We start from the raw sequence: 25108 nt of genomic DNA on the forward strand, positions 1-25108 counted from the left end.
CCTTATACCCCAAGTCATTCTCTCTTCTCCCCTTTCCCATTGTGTGGAAAATACAGAAACATGAAAGCATGCTTATGGGGAAGATGAGGGGAAGCGTCTTCACTCAGAGGGTGTGTGAGAGTGTGGGTTCCAGTACAAATGATGGGAGTAGGCAGGATAAATGGTTTGGCATGCGCCGGATGGGCTGAAGGGATTGTTTCTGTCCTGTACTTTTCTAAGACTCTATGATTCTAAGTTGTTGTGCAAAAGAAGACAAATAATAATAATAAAATGAGTGTGATTGGCTATGACTGTACCTTTGGTTTTACCAGCTTGAACTGAGAAAAAAATAAATAGAAACAATAATAATAAATAAATGATACTGAGAACATGAGTTGTAAAGTCCTTGAAAGTGAATCCATGTTCAGTGTTGTGGTGAGTGAAGTTATCCACAGTGGTTCAGGAATCTAATGGTTGAGGGGTAATAACTGTTCCAGAATCTGGTAGTGTGGGACATAAGGCTTCTGTACCTCCTTCCTGTGAGCTGAGGTGAAAACAGAGCATAGCCTGGATGGTGGGGGGTGCTTAATGATGGATGTTTCTGTCTTGTGGCAGTGCTCCCTGTCGATGTGCTGAATGGTGAGGAGGGCATTTTCTGTGATGGATCGGGCTGTATGAACCTCCTTGTGGAGGCTTTTCCATTCTTGGGCATTGGTGTTTCTGTACTAGGCTGTAATGCAACCTGTCAGAATACTCTCCATTGTGCATCTATCGAAGTTTGTCAGAGTTTCCAATGACATGCCAAAGTTACCAAACTTCTGAGAAAGTCGAGGTGCTGACATTCCTTTGTAGTATGCACTTAATGTGATGGTTGCAGGTAGAATAGCAGTCTGGCACAGACAAAATGGGCTGAAAGGCCTGTTTCTGCACTGTAGCACACATTGTGTTAAGTTTTGCAATTTCAAAACATCAAACTAATTCAAAGGAACTTTGGGTATACTTCGAGCGAGGTGTGCCCATATTACATGGTAGCAATTCACATATTTTTACATACAACTCTTAATCAATTATTTAAACAAACAAAAATACTTAATCAAACAATATGCATACCAGATTACTCAAATATTACCAAAATATTAAATGCACAACACTTTGACTCTATGACTCTACCTCTACTCCAAAAGTGACCCAACCAGTTTTATGAAGCTACAAAATAACTTATTGATTCTTGAGCCTAATTCATTGACTAATAGCGGAAAGATATTAGGTTAGTTGGCTGGTACTTCTACATGCCAACAATGGCAACACCACAAAGTGTTTCACTGTCGTAATGATTTTCTGCAGTTGAGAAAGGTTTTATAGGAATGTGGCTATTTGTTTACAACTGATATGGTGAGCGGGGAGCTAGTATTGCTTCTGAGAAGAGGGTCATGTCTGAGAAATGGAACAAAAATTAAGTGTTCATTAGATAACAGGATGCTGCCAAACTTAAATTATTTGATTTTTTATAATGTGTTGTGCTTAGAGATAAAATTAAGAGAGGCCTAGATAGGGTAGATAGTCAGAATTTGTTTCCTGCTTTTGTCTGTAAAGAGATTGTACTGGTTGGTAGGTTAGTTGGTCATAGGGGTGTAAGTGGGTGGGGAGGGCTCGTGAGCTGAGAGGTGCTGTTACCGTGCTATATCTTTAAATAAATAAAGGAAATAAAATGTCAAATACTTCAAATATTAGATTTTATATATAGGAGCAGAATTAGGCCTTTTGGCCCATTGAGTCTGCTCCACCATTTCATCATACCTGATCCATTTTCCCTCTCAGCCCCAAATCTCCTGCCTTTTCCCGTATCTCTAAATAATCAAGATTCTATCAACCTCTGCCCTAATTATACTCAATGTCTTGGCCTCCACAGCTCCCTGTGGCAAAGAATTCCACAGAATCACCACTATTTTTTTATTCTTTCTTATTTCTCTTCTAATATTTGTATACTTGTGCACTTGTAATGCTACTGTGATACCATGATTTCCTTTGGGATCAATAAAGCACCTATCTATCTATCTGAAGAAATTCCTCCTCATCTCCATTCTAAATGGACATCCCTCTATTCTGAGCCTTGGCCTTCTCTCCATAGGAGACATCCTCTCCACATCCACTCTATTAAGGCCTTTCAGGGTGAGAGGAGGATAGTTTGCAGGTGACAACCAGGGTAAGTTTATTACTCTGAGAGTGATAGGTGGCTGATAAAGGTGGTGGGGGAAGCAGTTGACTGTAATGTTTAAGCAACATTTAGATAAGCGATAAACAGTCAGCGAATGGAAAGATATGAATCGTATGCTGGAAGATAGGTTCAGTTTCATCTGGCACCATGGCCGACATCGACGTCATAGGCAGAAGGTGCTGAACTGTTTTATGTTCTATTTGCACACAGGGACAGATGATGGGTTAGTGAGAAGGGGCTGGGGAGGGGGGATCTTCTGAAACATGTTAGAAAGCATTCAGAGAAAATACGTGATCTGCGTACGGAGGGGATGGGAGGTATGGGAGGGTGGAGGGAGGGCTCCATGGATCGGGGCTGATTATGGAATATTACATCCTCGCTGTCTACGTGATGTGCAAGACAGTACACAAGCCAGGGCAGTATGGTACAGACAGCAAAGTGTTACCCATACTGCAGGCTCTCTCTCTCTCTCTCCACCCATCTGTTGAAGCCAAAGGAATGGCAGAGACCAATACGGTTTAGCACCAGTGGCACCGCAGAGTTGCCTGGCAATGTTGAACTCAACATAGGACTGCCTTAGGGAATACAGCTCCGAATTCTCCCCCCCCCCCCCCCACCCCCCAGGGTTTACTCCCCAAGCCTTTCCCCAGAGTTGGTATATCAGCAAGGCAGCGGAGGTTTGAGACCAGAGGTGCCTGGATGAGCTGCCAACCATGGCAGACAAGTCCCATCTGCCCAAAGCAACCAGTAACCTGTCTTTGCCCCTTCTCCTGTTGGTAGAAACAGTTCCACTGGGCTTAGTCACACCAAGGCCAGGAGCAGGACCTGGTTGTCAGAGACTGTTTGAGATGCACAGTACTGGGATCATCTAATAGGTAGTGGAAACTTATCCCCACTACCTCCCCTGACTATGACAACCTACAGGGCCACCAGAATAACTGTGGTTATCTCAGGGAATTACAATTGGATTATGACCATGAGAAGACTCATCAGTCAAACAACAACGAAGCACGTTGATCACAGAAAAATGATGCAATATTGTGGGTGGGATTAAGAAGAAAATATGGAGAAATGTTTGGGTAAAGTCATGGAGAAATCATGGGATCAATGACCACAAATATCCCGATTTTTGTATTTTCATCCATGCCCACTCTATGCCTCTAACCTCCTCTGGTCTTGTAGTTCTGTATGGTATTGCTGTTCCTAGAATGTTGACCTCCTTTGTACCTCTGATTTTAGTTACTCCATCCACTGTAGCTATCTCCTTAGTTGCCAAGTCTCAAAGCCGCAGAGATACCCTGCTAAACACCTACACCAACTTCTCACTTGTCCCAGACTCTCCTTACAACCTAACTCTTCCAGGTGGGGGTGTGGTAGGGATAACCTTCCCACTACCTATTAAATGCCTAAAACATCGACAGCTTATACATTTTCATACAGTTCCTCCAGCATTATATGAGTGTTGCTCTGGATTTCTAGCATCTACAGAATCTCTTTTGTTTATCCTTCAGTTAGATGTCTGAATGTTTCCTTAGGTGACTCAATGTCAAATTTTATTTGAAGCCACTCCTGAGAAGTTCCTTGGGATGTTTTGCTGTGCAAAAGGCACCATGTAATGTAAGTTATTGTTTTTCAGTAACAACTACAAAGTGAGAAAAAACAGTAAGATTACAAAATAGGAAGTAGAAGGCTACAGGGCATAACAAATTCTTCCAGTAAGTAGGTCAGGACATGACCATCGAAAGCTTGAAGCAAATAACTTGTTGTCTGCCCATTCCACATCCTGCTCTAACAGGAGATTAAACTGGAAAGTGGATTGCCAGTATGTTGACCGGGCATAAATCTATATTGACTCTCATGAAGACTTCTGCTGCAGGAAGATTTCTGAGCACAAGTTTTGCTTGGATCAGCTAGCACTTAGGCAATTAACTGGGCAAATGTCTGTACACTGGCTGCACTGAAACGTTCTCTGTAGTTGGCTGCTATCTGAACCCAAACAGGTACAACCCACTTCAATCTGCCCATCCTTATTGCTTAACACTTTCTTGTTCTGGCCAACCTACTCTGTATTGCCATCATGCCCAAAATATCTACCCTCTCCACCCTACTCCAGCCCCAAGGTGTCTCCTTTTCTCTACGATACGTAGAAACTTTCACATAGCTCCTATCCTTTCCTTCACTCCTAAGAATTTTGACATGGATTTTGCCCTCTTAAACCACCATTACATAACTCATGCCCAATTCCTCCCAAATTCTCTACAACCCCAGGATACTGGCACTCAACCGCTTCATCTTTAGCCTTGTTGAGAAACTAAAAGCCATTTAAGCCCATCTCCCCAACCTCAGGGGAACACCCACCCCCAGCCTCCCTCTTTCCTTTTGGAAACTCAGGCCCAGCTCCTGCCAAGTGGACACTATCAGGTTCAGGAACACTTAGTACCCCTCAACCATCAGGCTCTTGATCTGGATGGGATTACTTCACTATCTCACTCACCCCAAAACTGAACTCTTCCCTCAACTTATGGACTCACTTTCAAGGACTCTTCACCTCATGATCTCGATTGCATTGTTTATTTATTATTTTATTTTTATTTTTGTATTTGCGCAATTTGTTGTTTTTTGCACATTGGTTGTCTGTTTTGTGTTCATTTTTTCATCGTTTCTATTGTGGTTCTTTTTGAGAGGGTGATTTTAGATGCATATCATATTTTTACTGAGTTAAGTATTGTATGTAATTAGTTTTGCTACAATAAGTGTATGGGACATTGGAAAAAATGTTGAATTTCCCCATGGGGATGAATAAAGTAGCTATCTATCTATTTACTGTACATGCCCACAAGAAACTGAATCTCAGGGTTGTATGTGGTGATACGTATGAACATTGAAAATAAATTTACTTTGAACTTTGAGTTTCACTCCATTTGACCTCAGTCTCACTAAGAAGCCTTTGAATCCTCCACATCCTGAAATTATTCTGTCAGACTTACGTCATCTCCTGACTTCCATCATGATTTTCTAAGGAACGGACCTGCCTCGAGCATTTGTTTTGAAAAGAAAATTTGAAATCAGTTCAGTAATTGGCTCAATCTTGGTGAAATGAATTTTAAGCCTCCCTCTTTGCTCACTGCTAATGGTGACATGGTTACAAAAATCCCTCACTAATTAGCCAATAGTCGCCACTGGAGAATTTTGAAATGGGCAATAACATTGCAAAAAGGACTTTCTCCAAACTCATCTATTGAGATGATTTGAAAACTACCTCTTCTGTGTATCATCCCTGCCTGACAAAGACCACGTTTGACAATTTAAAATGCTGTCTGTTCATAGAAATGAATGTCAGGGATGGATCCCTGGGCACTTTGTGACAGTGTCCCTTTAAACACTGTCTGCTTACGGTAAATTAGAACTGTATTTGTAATTAGTAACCATACGCCTCTTTGTTCCCATGCTTTAGAGCAGAAAGTGAGATATTTCCCTTACATCCCCCCTCTTTCTTTAACACCCTATCACACAAAGTTTCACTGGTGATTAGCTATGCTAGCATAATTCCTCCACAACATCTGCTTTTGCCCATAACCATTCAGTAATTTTTCCCTCATTTCATTACTGATAATTTTCTTTCAACAGAATATACATGTATTAACTGGTAATGGCTTTCCAGTTTAGATCAAATAGATGTCAGGGGACTCCCAATAACTGCAAGGTCTGACTCTGACTATTAAAGACAAATTTGGAGCCTCACAGAACTGGAACAAAATAATCAATCAATTAAACTGGTAGGACACACACTTTAAAACGGAATTGTGTGGGGGGTTGCGTAGGGCCATGCCAACATATTGTGAGCAATACTAAGAAATGAGGAAAGGAAAGGCAAGAGGGGATAAAAACAATAATGCAGCCACCGTGTATATCAGATGTTTTCCATACTCGAATGAATCGTTCACATTCCATCTGGTGCGAGTGAGCTCTGAAGACACTTTTGCTGAAATCTTGACAGTCACCCGCCACATTAAAAATCTGTCATTACCATCTCTTCTCTCTGTGACTCTGGAGATTTGTCTCAGCAGTATAGTTCTCTCGCTCCCTCTTTCCTTTCTTGATTTTTTTTCTCTCCTCCTTTCAGTCACGCCAAAGAAATACAAAACAAAATACGTTTTTTTTCTCCTGTCGTTTTTGAAGAGGAAGAGGCGGGTAGTAAACACCAAGGCAAAAAAAAACAAAAAATCACAACAAATCCAGGCTGGGAGATAGGTGCGAGGCGCACATCTGCTGTTGCCTTAGTGTCCTCTGATGAGGAATTAAATCAGCCAAACGTGGACAACGCTCCGTGTCCATGTCACAAATCTCATCCGCTGTTACAGAGCTTGTCGCAAAACATCTGTTTGTCTTGCAAAGAGGGAGGGGAGATAAAGACCAAGGTATCAAAAGAATTTAATTCCTTCGTGAATCTGGACAGATATACACAGATGCATGATTTACAGCAAATGCTTGATTCAGAATGTTTTGTTTCTTTTTCTTTTGAATCCCTTAACATATTTTGTGCAAGTTACATAAGAATTTCAGCTCACAATCAGACCATTCAGCCCAAAAGGTCCATGCTAGTGCTTGTACACTACTGCTGCTTTTATTTACTGCATTTATTTAGAGATCAGGCCATCCCAGCCCAACGAGTCTGACAGCACAGCAGAACTTCCTTAGGATTTGACCATAAGACTAGAATACATAGGAGCAGAATGAGGCCACTCAGCCCATCAAGACTAATTCACCATTCCATCATGACTGATTTATTATCCCTCTCAACCCCATTCTCCTGCCTTCTCCCCATAATCTTTGACACCCTGATTAATCAAGAACCTATCAACTTCTACCTTAAATATAGCCAATAGCTTGGCAACCATAGCTGTATGTGGTAATGAGTTTCATAGATTCAGCACCCTCTGGCTAAAGAACTTCCTCCTCATCCTACTTCTAAATGGGTATCCCTCAATTTTGAGGCTTTTTCTTCTGGTCTTAGGCTCACCCAATACAGGTGTCCCCCGCTTTACAAATTTTCACTTTACACCACTTCGCTTTTACAAAAGACCTACATTGGTAACCCGTTTTCGCACTACAAAGAGGATTTTCGCTTTTACGAAAATTTTTCCCATATAAATTAATGGTTCTTCGCTTTACACCATTTCAGCTTAAAAAAAGGTTTCACAGGAACATTATACCTTTGTAAAGGGGTGGGGGCACCTGTATAGAAAATGCCCTCTCCATACTCAATGGCCTTTCAGTATTCAACATTTTAATAAGATCTCCCCTTATTCTTCTAAACTCCTGCGAGTACAGGACCAGAGCCATGAAACATTCAAACTAGACAAATTTGAGACTTTCCCAGTCCTGATAAAGGATCTCAGAACAAAACATCAACTGTTTAGTCCTTTTCCTCAGATGTTGCCTGACCTCCGGAGTTCCTCCAACACTTTGTGTGTGTTGCTTTGGACTTCCAACATGTGCAGGATCTCGTGTGTTGACCATTCCATTATATTTTCAAAATTTGTTTGCACTGAATTGCTTCTCTTTCTGTCTTCTTTGTATAATTTTAATTCTAAGTAATCAACTAGGAAAGGTAAATTTAAACATGGGAAAATCTGCAGATGCTGCAAATCCAGAGCAACACACACAAACTGCTGGAGGGACTCAGCAGATCAGTCAGCAGCTATAGAAATGAATAAGTAGTTGATGGTTCAAGCCGAGACCGTTCTTCAGATCAAGTTAGCTTGCCAGTAGGATGTGTGAGGAAGAGGTTTTGGAAGCCTGGTGGATAAATTACTGGACCAACAGGCAATTTATTTATCCCAGCATGTGAATTTGAATTCCGCCATGGCAGGTAAGGGCTTTAAATCCAAGTGGTTAAATAATCCTGGAATTACTTAATTGATTGGATTTAATGATGGAACTGTTGGATTGTCATTAAAACCCATCTGGTTCACTAATATCTCTATAGGGAAGGAAATCTGCTGTCTTAGTTTGTTTTACAGGTTATGTAACCCCAAACCCAACATGCCTCCTTGATTCCATGCAATTAGGGAGACGATAAATACTAATTGAAAAAATAAATAAATCCATCTATGGATGGTATGCAAATGTTCAACCTTCCACTGTACATGTGACAATGATGATAATACCAAAATCAGCCAAGCAGAAAAAAGTAGAAAAAATATGAAGAGAGGAATAATAAAAAAATAATGTAATGAAACTTAAGGGAACATATGAAATATAAACATGGTATAAGATGTTCAGCCTTTCAACCCTCCCTGACATTCAAGAAGATCAGGGCTGATCTTTTATCTCAACATCACAGCCTGCACCAGCTCTTTTTCTCTTGATCCCATAACATCCAAAACAATATTATCCAACTATGCCTTAAAAAACTCACCAGTGTCCACAACCTTACTGGAAAGAGAATTCCAAAACTTCATGGTAATGATTTTTTTCTTTTTGATGAACAACACTTTATTTTGAAATTATGACTTGTAGATGGTTGAGGGACAAAAGTATCTAAGAGTAACAAATAGACTAAATCACTATAAAGTCAGCAGAGGAATAAAGAAAAAAAAATGAACTAAGGAGTCTTTTCTACTGCGAAAGACTTAAACAGCTCATAAATTATATTCAACCTGTATTCATCCTTGAATTAGCAACATTGATGAAGAGTCTTCAGCTTCAACTTAAAGGCTGATTATTTCTCCATAGATTCTATGAGTCGTTCCAGCAGTTCTGACAAATATTCTCACTGAGAGTGCTGAATCTCCAAAACTGTCCACTCTGGAGATTTGGGGGTCAGTATTTCTTGAGGATATTTGAAAAATAATTAGACACCAATGTTTGGTGAACTACTTGGGAAATTGAGAGATATGTGAAATTGGCACAGTTAAAACCTAATGAGTAGTGTTATGCAATATGGAAATGAACCCCTCAGCCCAACTCTACCATGCTGACCACAGTGCCTGCCAAACAAATCCCATTTGTAAAGGAAATGGTTAGATAGGATTGAGGGGCTGAGGAACATCTAGTTTATTTTTTGTTTTATGCGTTTCTTCCCTTTTCTTACTTCAGGTTTCCAACATCTCTAAGTTTTATTTTCAACACATTGAATACGTGTAACTTATCGTTCTGGTCACTGCCGTGCAAAAGATATGCAGAAACACTGAATGAGGTATGGAAAATATTTAATGTTTAATCCCAGAAATGTGAGAAAGTACAGAAGATTAACAGATCGGGTCTCCTTTTCCTTCAAAAGGACATTGAGGAGGTGACCTATTGGAAGTCGTTAAAATTGTGACAGGTTTTAAATCGGTGGATCCACCAATGGGTAGCTACAGAACCAATTACAAATGTAGCTAGCAAATAGGATTAATATGCAGGTCCCCCTCCAGTTATAGTACCTGACTTCTGGTCTGTCCAGACCTAGGACTAAGTACTTGGGAGACTAGCAAAATGGGGTTTCCATAGATGCTGCCTGGCCTCCTGAGTTCCTCCAGCATTTTGTGGGTATTGCTACCATTTTACTCTGTTGAGTACCAGCAACCCAGATTGGAATTCAAGACAGCAATTCTTAATATCCTCATGACTATAACAGTGTTGGCTATACAGTTTACTGCATGATTAATTCTTTATTTGCTGTAACTCCAGGACAATCCTTTTATGTTAACAACTGGACTGTGGTGATTTGCTAGTTGCAGGAAAGTAGTATCCATCACCAAGGACCCCCACCATTCTTCTCACTGCTGTTATTAGGAAGAAGGTACAGGAGACTCAGGACTCACAGTACTTGGTTCAGGAACAGTTATTACCACTCAGTCATCAGGCTCTTGAACCAACGGGGATAACTTCACTCAACTTCACTTGCCCCATCACTGAATTGTTGCTACACCTATGGACTCACTTTCAAGGACTCTTCATTATTTGTTCTCAATATTTATTGCTTATTTATTATTATTTTTTGTTTTTGTATTTTCACAGTTGGTTGTCTTTTGCACACTCATCGTCCGGGCTGTTGGTGCTGTCTTTCATTGATTCTATTATGGTTATTGTTATGGTCCCGATCGTTTATTCCCTATCTTGCTCCTAATTTCTGTTGATTGTGCCATGATTCCAACCGTTTATTTCCCAATTACTTCTAATTCGCTTTGATGACAGCACATCTGGTTTCCATCTAGAACTATAGTATAAGAACCCCAGTGTCACAACCACTAGTCGCCAGTTCGTTGGTCTTCTTCCTGTGAGTAACTACGTTTCCTGACCGCTTAGAACCGTTTGTTCCAAGTTGAGCTCCAGTTCCAAGGTTGACCCATGAGTCTCCGTTTCTCTGAGTCGAGGCTCCGTGTCAAGTCTCCGAGTCGAGGCTCCGTGTCAAGTCTCTGAGTCAAGGCTCCATGTCAAGATCCCTCCTGCTTGCTGTTTGGCGTTTACACCCAAGTTAACATCCAAACTCAATCTTCGTGCCAGAGTCCTGCATTTGGGTTCGCTCCCTTCACTCTTGGTAACAGTTATTGAGTCGACTAAGTATGCTCGTAAGAAAGTGAACCTCAGGTTTGTATATGGCGATGCATATGTACTTTGATAATAAATTTACTTTGCATTTTGAGCTTTGTATAATTCTGCTGACACAATTAGAGCAGAACTTGAGGCAGGAACTTACCTCAATACATTTTCAGAATCAGAATCAGGTAGAATATCACTGGCCCATGTCATGATATTTGTTGTTTTGCAGTAGTAGTGCATTGCAATCCATAATAAAAAATATATGGAGAAAAGAATAGTGAGGTAGTGTACATGAGTTCATTATCCATTCAGAAATCTGATCCAGATTGTTGCAATTTTGAAAATAAATGTCATATATTGTTAATGGGAATCATGAATTCTGCAGTTGCTTTGATGTAACTTTATCAATTTAAGATGAGGTTGCTGACATGCTTTTCAGTTACAGTACTGTTATTTACCATTAGCTTGGCTCAATGATGCCCAGTTTGGATACTGTCTGAGTCACTTGGCTCCAGATTTCATCACAGATGGTTCAAAATTGGAACCAAAGACAGGAGTTCCAGATGTAAGGTGAGAGTGATGGGTTATAGTATAAAGGCAGCATTTGACTAGAGTCAACAGGGCATCAAGAGATTCTGGCATAATTGAAATCAATAGGTGCTCTTGTAAAATCACTCCAATGGCTGGACTCACGTCTTGCATGTCGGAAGATGCTTGTGGCTGTTGAAGATCAATCATTACAGTGCCAGGACATCTCATCAAAACTCCTTCATGCAACTTCATGCAAAATATTTGCTTTGTATGGACTAGAGTAGCTCTGCAATCTCATTGTCTTGAGCAACAACAATAAAGTTTTATTCTATTCTATTCTATTCAGTGTCCCAGACCCAACCTACTTAAGCTGCTTCCTAAGACATAACACAGCATTTTCAATCACTCAGATATTCAGATATATCAAGATTTCAAGATTCAAATCTGCTTACCACATATAGTTAAATGCATCATTTGCACTAACAACCAACACACCCGAGGTCGTGCCGGTGGTAGTCCGTATCTGTCGCCACACATTGCAATGTCAACACAGCAGCCAACAATGCTCAGCAGATAAACACAGAGCACAACAGCAAAACAAGCCCCGTCCCTCCCTCCCACCCATGCACATACATAGTCCTCCAAGCCCAGGACAGGTAGTCTTCAACTTGCCGCCTCCAGCAGATTCATACTCAAACTCATAGACTTTGGGGCTTAGATTTCACTGACAGACATGCAGAGATTCACAGACTCGGGCTCAGGCCAACAAGATTTGCATCTCCTGGGCAAGGAGGTATCACAAGTCTGCATGAAGCAGGACCTAGTTAATATACAGATAGGGTAGTAGGTGTGGGAAATAACTTTGTGTTTGAAAGTACCAAGAAATAGCCATCTCCAACATAAGAAACTCCACAGAATCATAGAAATGGGCCCTTTGACCCATCTAGCCTGTGCTAAACCATTGAAACTGCCTACTCCCATCGACTTGCACCAGGTGGTAAATTGGATTGGACATTGGCTTTGTGGGACATGCCAGAGAGTGGTAGTAGAGGGTTGCCTCTCTGACTAGAGGCCTGTGACCAGTGGAGTGTCGCAGGGATGAGTGCCGGGTCCATTGTTGTTCGTCATTAAATTAAAATGATAACTTGGTAGACTGGGTCAGCAAATTTGCAAATGGCAGCAAAAATGGTGGGGGGGGGGGGAGGGAGAGAGTGCAGTAAATAGTGAGAAAGAGTATCAGAGCTCGCAGAAGGATCTGCATCAGCTGGAAAAATTGGCTGAAAAATGGCAGATGGAATTTAATGCAGACAAGAGCCAGGTGTTGCACTTCAGTGGGACCAACCAGGGTAGTAGGACCTACATGGTGACAGTAGGGATCAGAGGAGAGCAGGAGAACTAAGGGATCTGGTAATACAAGTCTATACGTAATTCATTAAAAGTAGTGTCACAGACAGATATGATCATAAAGAAAGCTTTTGGCACATTGATCTTCATAAAGCAAAGTATTGAGTACAAGTGATGGGATATACAAAGAAGGTTCACCAGATTGATTCCTGGGATGGCAGGACTTTCATATGAAGAAAGACTGGATCGACTAGGCTTATACTCACTGGAATTTAGAAGATTGAGGGGGGATCTTATTGAAATGTATAAAATTCTAAAGGGATTGGACAGGCTAGATGCAGGAAGATTGTTTCCGATGTTGGGGAAGTCCAGAATGAGGGGTCACAGTTTAAGGATAAAGGGGAAGCCTTTTAGAACCGAGATGAGGAAAAACTTCTTCACACAGAGAGTGGTGAATCTGTGGAATTCTCTGCCACAGGAAACAGTTGAGGCCGGTTCATTGGCTATAATTAAGAGGAAGTTAGATATGGTCCTTGTGGCTAAAGGAATCAAGGGGTATGGAGAGAAAGCAGGTACAGGGTTTTGAGTTGGATGATTAGCCATGATCATACTGAATGGTGGTGCAGGCTCAAAGGGCTGAATGGCCTACTCCTGCACTTTTTCTATGTTTCTATGTAATGTTGAAATTGTATAAGATGTTGGTGAGGCCTAATTTGAAGTATTGTGTGCAGTTTTGGTCACCTACCTACAGGAAAGATATGGTTGAAAGAGTACAGAGAAAATTTACAAGGATTTTGCCAGGACTGAACAACCTAAGCCTGAATGTGAAGAAGACCAAGGAAATCAGTGTGAAATTCAGGAAGGTGCAGACCAACCATCCCCCTCTGCAAATCCATGGCTCCTCCATAGAGAGAGTGAAGTGCACCAAGTTCCTGGGTGTTCACATCATGGATGATCGACCTCACCTGGTCCCTTAATATCACCTCACTGAACAAGAAGGCACAGCAGTGCCTTCACTTCCGAAGAAGATTGAGGCAAGCAAGGCTTCCCCCCCTCCCACCGGCTCCCCCCCCCCCCCCATCTTAACTGTGTTGTACAGGAGCATCATTAAGAGCATCCTGACAAGTTGCATCTCTATCTGGTATGACAGCAGCCGAGCACCAGATCAGCAGGCCCAACAAAGGATTGTGAGAACAGCAGAGTAGATCATAGAGGTCTCCCTACCATCCATGACCTTTATTAGGAGCACTGTATACGCAGACCCTTAGTATTATTAAGGATCACACCCATCCATCCAGCATCCTCTTTGACTTTCTATCATCAGGCAGGAGACTATGATGCATAAAAACAAGAATGGTTAGAATGAGAAACCGTTTCTTCCTCCAGGCCATTAGGCTTCTGAATTCCTGGCCGCATTGAAGTTCCAATGGTTAATCTGTTCCATACCTTACAATATTTAATATTAATGCACTTCAGATTGTTATTTATGTGTGTTTTATCTATATATTTTATCCTGACCTTCATAAGTTATCGTGTGCTAGTTGTGTTATGTGTACACGTTACTGTGCCTTTCACCCTGGTTTAAAAAAAATCGTCTCATTTCTATATACATTGTATGATTATGTATATTTATACATCAATATGGTATAAGTCTAGTTTTATTGCAATGGCTTCCTTCATCACGTGATCACAAAAGCCATTGGTGTGTCACAGTAGTTTTTTGCCATCAGTGTCAAACCTATGACCATTATGAATGCAGTGTTCTGTTACCGTCGATCATCTCCGTGTAACCCAAATGGATACATCTCCTGTGTTCCTTGATGCGGGTTTCCACCATGCATCCTGTCTGGACTGCTCTGCATTCACAGGGAATCCTGTAAATGTCAGACAACCTGAGCCCCAGGTCGTCATTGACTCACATAAACCGTGACTTGAACTTCCTTACAGATTTGTGGATGGTATTAATCCAATATTTCTTCAGGATCCATTGAAAGGAAGCCATTGAAATAAAAGTAGAGGAAAAGAATTTTAACAAAGACAAAAGGCTCGGTCTAAGTAAGAAATGGAATTCAATTGTAAGCAAGGTGCAAGAGCACAGATCTGATTGGATGAGGAGTAACCAATGAGGAGAGACAGACTACAGAGGTATAAATTCCACTAGATTAGACATCCCCATATATCATCCCTGATGAAGATGACAAAGTCTGTCATCAAAATGTCGGTTATAATTGATACCTCTACCAGCCAGAAGCCCAAGAAGAGATTATTCGTAAAGGATTTGCCTTTTCATTGATTGTTTCCTACATTTTGATATTGATGCTTCTCTGAAACTGAAAACTAAATTTCTAAGACATTTGTTAAATCCTAGTGATGAAATATAAAATTAAAGATTAAATTATTTTAATCCTACCCTAAGATACTGTTTAGGGTACTGTAGGGTTTAGATGACTTGAGCAATAATTATAAATCCATGTTAAGATTGACTAATAGCACACCCTTGGAAAGCGGGGTAGTATCTCTGCAAATTTGTATGGCAGAGAGAGCATTGTTATGTTGTCAGTCTTGCCATAGTCCCAATCTGCAGAATTCCACTTGTACACTTCTTGCATTAAGTGACAATCTGGACTGGATGTGATCTATTTATTTATTTTTATTTATTTAGAGATACAGCGCTGAACAGCCCCTTCCAGCCCAATGAGCTGCGTTGCCCAGCTACCCTCCTATTAAGCCTTAGTCTAATCTCAGGATAATTTACAATAACCAATTAACCCACTAACCAATACATCTCTGGACTATAGGAGGGAACCAATGAACCCCAAGATAACCCATGCACTCACAGGAAGGACATACAAACTTCTTACAGATGGTGTTGGAATTGAACTCTGAACTCTGGCACCCTGAGCTGTAACCGAGACGCTACTGTGGCATTCAGAGTTTTCCATGGAATTAAGACCTGGAGGCTTCCCTGGTCTTCAGGTGTTTATTCCAGCTGGATGTTTTCTGTTGTGTTTTCTTCCAGCTACTCTGCTGCTGTGCTATGCCTTTACATGTTCACATGTCCACAAGGTGGCTAGGAAACCAATCACTATGGAGGGTTTATTAAATCTCTTTGGAAGACTACCCTCAAATCCCTGTGGATTTCTTTGTAAAACCCACAAACACACAGCTGCATATCCGGTCTCTAAACCATAAAACTTCCTGTGATCACAGAAGAACAAAGACTTTTGCATTCCTGCCCACAATATTTTTCTGACAACTGTCCCCCAAACCTTTTCCCTCTCCCTCTCTCGTCCATCAATTCCCTTCCGCCTGTCATCAATCTTCCCTTCCCATTAGCGTCACACTAGTATTCTTACGAGCCGTCACCCAAACAAACATCTCAGATGTTGGTATTGCTGTTGGTATGGGTATTAGTAGATTAGGGTGGAGTGGGGGGATTGGTGGAGATATGTCTTTACCAGAGAAGGTGTAAGGTGCTCCTTCAATCCGCTAGCCGCAGGTCACCCTTGGGCAAGGTGTAAAACATTAACCCCTCCCTCTGATCAGGGGGGCCATGTGAAGCCACAGGAGCAGGTGGTGAATGGTCCTGTGAGCAGTTGGTGCACATCACAAGTTCTGGTTATGTAAACACTGATGCCAGGCAGACAATCTCTGAAGAGTATTGATAATGGCTGGGGTCACCAGTCTTGTAAAGACACTGCCCAGAAGAAGGCCACTTCCGTTGAAAAATTTGCCAAGAACAATCATGATTGCCCATGTCATACAATAAGGCACATAATGAACGAAAAAATTAATTGATTATTGGTACATGTACCAAGATAAAGTGAAAAGTTTGCCTTTCATACTGTTTATACATATCAAATCATTACACAGTGCATTGGGCTAAGATAAAGTACAAGTTCAAGTTTATTGCCATCTGACTGTACATACATGCGACCAAATGAAACAATGTTCCTCCGGACCACATTGCACTCACAGACCATATACCACACACAGCACATAAAGCAAGATATTACCACTAGTCTGTTAATAAAATATAATTCAAAGTGCATGTAGTATGCACCACAGGTAAATAGTAAACGGTAAACAGCTCACTGTACTAGTTATGAGACCTTAGTGCTGGCAAGATATCCATTAGTCTCCCAGCATAGGGGAAGAAGCTGTTATCCAGTCTGGCAATCCTAATCCTGATGATCCTGTACCTGCTTTCTGATGGTAATGGGTCAAAGGGATTGTGGAATAACTGGTACAGATTCTCAACAATGTTTTGGGCCCTTTGTATACAACGCTTCCAGTAAATGTCACAAATCAGGGCGAGTGATCCTCTTGGTGTATCTTTGTAGGATCTAATTTGAACTTAAAGCAGTTTGTGAAATTATTTATATTGTTCTCCATTGCAGACTGGGTCTTTTGTGATCCACTCCATCATAACACAAACCTTTTTCCAGCTTTGGAGCCCTCACAAAGACTGGTAAAATGAGTGAAATGCAGTTGCGTTGAGAAGGATTCCACCCGTCCTGCCTATGGACTGTCTGTCCCCTGGCCTTCAGGGTGGAGGCTATGTAACATCCATGCCAGAACCACCAGACTCAAAACGGTGACTTCCCCCAAGCAGGAAGGTGGATCAACAATTCTACTCTCTAACCCACCCCTCTGCCACTATTGCATCGTTTCTAGTCCTGATGCTCCTGTACCTCTTTCCTGATGATAGTGGATCAAAGAGGTTATTGGATGGGTGGTAGGGATCCTCAACAATGCTTTGGGACCTTTGTCTGCCAGGTTCCCAGTAAATGTCACCAATAGGGAGGAAGAAGACCCCTGTAGTCCTCGTAGCTGATTTTATTATCCTCTGTAGGGTCTTGAAGTCTAATACCTTGCAGCTTCCACAATTAGTGGAAAAATAACAGTGCAGAATAAAGTTACCAAGAAAGTGCAGTGCAGGGTAAACGATAAAGTGCCAGATTGTAACGAGGTAGATTGAGAGGCCAAGAGTCCATCTTATCGTACAAGAAGTCTGTTTGAGCGTCTGATAATAGCTGGCTTTGAACCAGTGGTGCACCCTGGCAGCCTTTTAAGTTTTTTTTCACATTCTACTGGTATCACACTTGCTGAAATGTCTCCAGCTCCAGAAGATCTAACCTCCTCCCCGAGGCCAAGTCTAAGAGCACATGTCATCCACTCAAAGCAGGAAGGAAGAGAGTAAACAAAGAGACATTGTGGAGTTAATGCAGAGTCCAGTTGCAACTCAGCAAGGTTTGTCGAGGTATCACATTATTAATGTGTTGTTTTGAGATGGAGGGGGACGGGCCTATATCTGATCGACTGGCATCACCTTGTTGCCTGTAATTAATTGTGTGCCATAGCTTCGACAGCTTGATGACATATTTTACCTTGGGGCTAAAGCTGCACCTTAATCCTCTCTGCTCGACAAGCCTGTCTCTTTTCAGCTCAGTACAAAGCAAGAGTTCACCAGCAGTGAGGAATGGGACTTTCCATCCTGCTCGTTCATTGACCCCGCATGGAATATATGGACACGTGTGTGAAGACCTGATTAATCTACACTGACTCTGCTGGAGCTGAAAGTGCTCAAATGTAAGCATCAATCTCTGCGTATATGTCACCCTAACTGCAGTAAACACCCAACAAATAAAATTCCATAACTAGCCACAAAAAGATATTAGTTCAAGAAACCAAATGTTTGTCAAAACAGTTGGTTTTATTACATTTCTTAAAGGAGTAGGAAATGTTTAGGAGTGGAATCCGAGAGCTGAGGAAGATGAAGCCATTAAAAAGAGCTAAGGAATAAAAATACAAATCTCCAGCTATCTCAGAATGTTATGGTGCAGGAAAAGATAGGGAGACTGTGTATAAAATTGTCCAATATGGATACAACTATGTACAGGTGTCTCCCCCCTTTACAAAAGTAGAGCGTTCCTATGAAACCTTTCTTAAGCCAAAATGGCGTAAAGCAAAGAACCATTAATTTGTATGGGAAAATTTTTCGTAAAAGCGAAAATCCTCTTTGCAAAAACAGGTTACTAATGTAGGTCTTTTGTAAAATCGAAGTGGCATAAAGCGAACATTCATAAAGCAGGAGACACCTGTACTTGAATTAAACAAAATCTGAAAATACACCATAGTCAGCATCAGCATCATTATGTTCCGTGTTGTATGATCTGGGTGATCATCGTCCCCATAACCATGATTGTTCTTGGAAAGTCTTTTTTTACAAAAGTGGTTTGCCATTGCCTTCTGGGCAGTGTCTTTTCAAGACGGGTGACCCCAGCCATTATCAATACTCTTTGGAGGTTGTTTGCCTGACGTCATTAGTCACATAACCAGGGCTTGTGATATGCACCAGCTGCTCATATGACCATCCACCATCCTTTTCTATGGCTTCACGTGGTCCTGATTGGGGAGGGGGTTAAGCAGGTGCTGCACCTCGTCCAAGAGTGACCTGCAGGCTAGTGGAGGGAAAGAGCGCCTTACACTTCCTTTGGTACAGACATATCTCCACCCCACCACACAAACACCATGGAGTGCCTCTCTGAATTTCAACCCAGTGAAATTTGTGATGAGCTTTCGGTCTTGATACTGCCAAATACTTCAACATGACTTAGATTCCTTAAGACCATAAGACAATGGAGCAGAATTAGGTAATTCAGACCATTGAGCCTACTCCGCCATTCTATCATGGCTGATCCTGGATCTCACTCCACTCCAGACACCTGCCTTCGCACCATATCCTTTGATGCCCTGACCGATCAGGAAACTATCAACTTCTGCCTTAAATATACACATGGACATGGTCTCCATCATAGTCTGTGGCAGAGCATTTAACAGATTCACTACTTTCTGGCAAAAAAATTCCTCTTTACTTCAGTTTAAAAGGTTACCCCTCAATTTTGAGGCTGTGCCCTCCAGTTCTCAATACCCTCACCACAGGAAACATCCTCTCCACGTCCACCCTATCTAGTCCTTTCAACATTTGATAGGTTTCAATGAGATCCCCATGCATTCTTCTAAATTCCAGTGAGTTCAGGCCCAAAGCTGCCAAAAGTTATTACCCCCAGGTGCTCAGGTATTCTCCTATTTAGTGAGAGCTGGACAGTTGTTAAAGCAAAGGAGGTAGTCGGCCATATTCTATCCTGTTATGTGCTGCCATGCAGGGAGAGTGATAATGGGACGCTGGCATCTTTTCCCTTCCATAACCTCAAATGATCTCATAGAAATCATTCAGTGTCAGACTTATTAGATATATCAACAACACATGTAAAACGATGCGAATGCTAATTCCCCATGAATGTAGTGCTTGCCATATAATGTTCTCTCTACATTTTTACAGCTGTGTGGACCAACCATAGCTCTGTACGGGAAATTTTTGCATGGCTTGAAAACTGCACAGCACTTTGATAAAACATTATAAAAGAGAAATTTCCAGCTGTGTGCCATAAAGCCTCTGTGCATAGGAGAATTTCACTTACTGCATGGCTGCACACTCTCTCAGCTTAGAGGGAACAGTGATACCATAGTATCATATATGTTACATAAAAATTGATAAGTTCACACTTTAAAAGTGAACTCTACTGTGGATGATCCCAAGTCTGGCGGCAAAACGAGGAGGTTTGGGCATGAAGCTAGCAACCCCATCCCATAAAAATACAGAGCTACAGAAACACCAACAGAAGCTCTAAAAACCTCATCCCTTGGAGAGGGAAGATCTTCAAAGATGGGTTACTCTTAGGGATAATTTGAAAGACTGGCCCAGGATAGGAGTCTCTGGTGAGCTGCTGTTGGCAGCCTATGCCCCCGTAGAGGTGATAGGCTTTAGAAGAAGATGATTTTAAGACTGGCACAGTCACATTAAGGTTAGTGTAACGTTATTATAACACTAATGAATCAGGCTCTTTTCTGCTGTTATCTGTAAGGAGTTTGTACATTTTCCCACGACTGCATGGATTTCCTCCGGGTGTTCTGATTTTCTCCAATGTACCAGAGATGAACGAGTTAGTAAGTTATTTGGTCACATGGGTGTAGCTGGGAGGTATGCCTCATTGGGCCAGAAGAGCCTGTTACAAAAGTAATAACTTCAACAAAGCATGCCCAAGATCCAAGAGAACATTGTACTCTCTGACTATTAGCTGAGCTGCAGCTAATTCACTCTCTCCCTGTTAACCCTTACCAATCTTGATCAATGCACCATAGAAAGCATTCTTCCTGGATGCACTATGTTTAGGTATGGCAACTGTTCTGTATGTGACCACAAATAACTGCAGAGAGTTGCAGACGTAGGTCAGTACACCATGGAAATCAGACTCCCCTCTGTGGACACTATCTACAATTCTCGCTGCCTCAGTAAAGCAGCCAGCATAATCGAAGACCCCACTCATCCTGGACATTCTCTCTTCAATCCCTCTCCCATTGGGCAAAAGATACAAAAACCTGAAAGCAGCTTTAATCCCATTGTTATCAGACTCTCGACTGGACTACCCGCACAATAAGTTGGATCTCAGAATTCACCCCATTATGATCTTGCACTTCATTGTTTACCCGGACTGCAATACTTTGGTAGCTATTCTGCATTGTGGTTATTTTACCTCATTCTAGTTCAGTAAACTGTGTAATGTTTTGATCAATATAAACAGAATGCAAGACAGGCTTTTTGCTGTATCTTGGTAGATATGACAATAATAAACCAGTATCGACACTAATACCAGATTGTTTGTTGGTACAACAGATGTTGCTGTTATAGGTTGGAACAATGATCACGAGATGACCAGCCAAGTCTGGCAGATGTACAATTACAACTTGGTATGCAGAACTTGAATACGACTTCTGTAAAGCTATCAGAGTTGTCCAGGAAAAACACAAATCCCAGAATCAAGTCTGAGACTAGCCATCAGTTGTGAAAGGGCTCACATGCTATGCTGGGCCACAGATGAAGTTGGGCAGCATCGCGGACAACAGCACATCCCTTCCCAGGGAGTTTAATGCATGTTTTCAACAGCAGGAGATTGTAATGTCGTCACCCTCCCTGACAGCCTCCAATGCATCTGAACCCACAGTCACCGTTGCAGACGATCAGCCTTCCAGAGTGAAACTGCGGAAAGCACATGCCCTTAGATCCTGAACAGATTTGAGGCAGGGGTATTTGCAGACATTTTAACCTCTCACAGTTTCCTACAATCATTTCCACCTGCTTTAAAAAGCTCACAGTCATTCTGATAGCAAAGAAAAATAAGGTAACATGTTTTAATGTCTTCTGCCCCATGGTTCAGACATCCACCATCATGAATTGCTGGTAGGCTGGTAAAGACACACGTTAACTCCAGTCTCCCAGACAACCACAGAGCTGCAGATTTGAGGTTTGCAAGGTTCAGAGATCCTTCAGCAAGGGAAATCAGCTATCCTTACCATGCTGGGCCAAATTATGACTCTTACTTGTTTTGACCTCCTGACTAGCTAGCTTTTTGGTTCAGTGAGACAATACTAAGTGCTGTCCTTGTCAGTAATTTCCTATTGTTCAGTTGACTTTCTTGGATCCTCTACTCCTTTAGGCTTAGGACCTAATGTTTTCAATGCCCACTGCATCATGGATATCTGGTGAGACCACTTGGTGGGGAGTCAACTAGCAATTGTTGATCTTTAGTTTTGCTTGAAAAAATGCGCTGGTATTTTGTTTGTGAATTAATCTATCTCTTGAAACATTCATAAACCACTTAACAGGGCTATGACAAAATTGAAATACATTACACGCAAGGGACATTGATATGACGTTGGTACGGTCACCAACAATGATGAGATGACCTACAGAGAGGAGGTGGAAGAGCTTGAGGCCTGCTGCCAGGGAAATGAACTCTTACTCAATGTCAACAAGACAAATGAGATGGTCAATGGCTTCTGGAGAACTCTTTGCAACGGCGACACAACGGTGGAAACTGTGAGCAGTTTCAAACTCCTGGGAGTGCACATCTTGCACAATCTCTCATGGTCCGAGAGCACATTCTACACATCAAGAAAACTCTGCTTTCTGAGGAGGCTTACGAGAGCTGGGTTATGCACATCAATGCTTACGTCCTTCTACCGATACAATATAGGCATCCTAACATGCTGTGTCACTGCATGGTACGGAAACTGCACTGTGGCCGACAGGAAAACTCTACAACGGATAGTCAAGCCTGCTGAATGCATCCCCAGCACCAACCTATCCACCATTAAGGACATATGTACAGAAAGGTGTGGGGAAAATGCCAGTAACATCATGAAGGATCCCACCCACCCTGCACGTGGACTGCACGTCCCACTTCCATCAGGAGGAGGTTACGTAGCATCCACACCAGGACCACCAGACTCAAAGACAGTTACTTTCCCCAAGCAGTAAGGCTGATCAACATGTCCATCCACTGACCACCCTCCAAAACCCCGCCACCACTACTTTATCATTACCCGTCAGTTACCTTATGTACAGACACTCCTGTGCCTAATGTCACTTTATGAACATGCAATTAATCTATATGTATAAGCTGTCATATGCATTTACTGTATTTTATTTTTTTTATTATTGCATTCTTTGTGTTTTTTTTTGTACTGCATTGGATCTGGAGTAACAATTATTTTGTTCTCCTTTACACTTGTGTACTGGAAATGGCATTAAGCAATCTGACGAGCTGTGGTAAATGATTGCTTCTTGTGCAGGAAGGAAATGGACTGAAGTGTTCCCCAGCAATCGTTGTTGGTGCCCAAGGATCAAAGTTGGTGACAATAGATTTAATGAAATGTTAATGCAGAACATCAAACTGAACTGTTATAAATCACTGGTGTACCCTCAAGCAGAGAACTGTCTTCAGTTTCAGTCGCTGCTTTATAAGAAGGATGTGAGGATCACTGTTTCCTCTGAGCAGCTTGGGCGCACAGCAGCGCAGTAACTATAATGCTCCCCTGCACATAGCCTTTGTTGCCGTGCAGCTGAAACTTTTTTTCAGGCAGAAACCAGTCCTGATGAAGGGTCTCAGCTTGACTGTTTATTCCCATACATAGATGCTGCCTGACATGCTGAGCTCCTCCCGCACATTATGTGTATTGCTCTAGATTTCCAGCATCTGCAATACCTTTTGTGTCCATGGAATTTCCTTTTATATAAGATGAAAGCGTTACCTCAAAAATATCACAGCAATACTATGATTTCAAATTTATCATTTCCGAGAAAGTTAAGACTGGTTCAATTAAGACGTTTTCTCATATGTTGAATTACGTGCTTAGAAATTAAGAATTTGAAGAACTGTCGATTCTTGTTGACATTGTTGGAATATTTCAAGTTTCTAGTGCTGACTGCGAACATGGATTCAGTCTTATGAATTCAATCAAATGTAAATCGAGAAACAGACCAGAAGTGGAACATCTGGTTGATCTAATGAGAATTAAGACGGAACTTTCACCTGGAGGTGAAATTATTCTGGACAGTACTTATAGACAATGGATTTGTAATAAAGAAAGCTGAAAAGAGTTTACGAAATGTGAAAGATTTTTTTTGTTGTACTGTATTTCATTACACCCTACAATTAATAAATAAAATCAAAAGTATATGATTTTTCAATTTTCATTCTAAATATTCATAATATGCATATTACAAAAGTAACATTTAAAGTGCCACCCATTTTTCAGTCCACGAGAGTATTTCCTGCTCAGAACAATGGTTGATCCATGCAACTGTGCAAATGATTAGAGGGATCATTGGTGAAGAGGTTGGAGAAGGTCCAACATTCCACCTGAAGGAATGCTCTGAAAGTAGTTACACAGATTGATGGAGTATAGATGATGGTGTACAGCAAGCTTGTCTTTATTAGTTGAGGTGTTGAGTTCAAGAGTCAGGAAGTTATGTTACAACTTCAGAAAACTCCATTCGGGCTGCATCTGGAGTATCGGATTCAGGTCTGGTCACCCCATTATCAGAAGATGTGGAGGCTTTGAAGAGGATGCAGAAGAGCTTTAGCTGTTTGCTGCCTACATTAGAGGGCAGGTGCTCTGTGGGGAGCTTAGATAAACTTAGATTATGTTCTCTGGAATGGTAGAAGCTGAGGGAGACCTGACAGAACTCTATATACTGTGAGAGACACAGAGTGCTAGTATCTTTTTTTTCCCCAGGGTCAAAATGTATAAAATTAGTGGGTGAGAGAGGGCAAGTTCAAAGGTAATGTGCAGGGCAAGTTTATCATCCAGTCACTGCTGGGTGCCTGGAATGCACTGTACTAGATGGTAGTGGAGGCAAATATGAGAGAGATGTTTAAGAGACTCTTAGATAGGTGTGGAGAATGGAAGGATATGATTATAATATAGGAAGAAGGGATTAGTTTAATTAGTTAGATATTTAAATATTAGTTTCGTTAATTTAGCATAACATCATGGTCCAAAGGGCCTGTTTCTTTACTGCACGATACTATATCTTATTTTTGATGTTGAGAATGATTTCTAAGACAAAGCATTGTAGTTACAAACACGAGGAAATCTGCAGAT

The sequence above is a fragment of the Hemitrygon akajei genome, chromosome 3, assembly GCF_048418815.1.
Source record: "Hemitrygon akajei chromosome 3, sHemAka1.3, whole genome shotgun sequence".
Lineage (NCBI taxonomy): Eukaryota > Metazoa > Chordata > Chondrichthyes > Myliobatiformes > Dasyatidae > Hemitrygon > Hemitrygon akajei.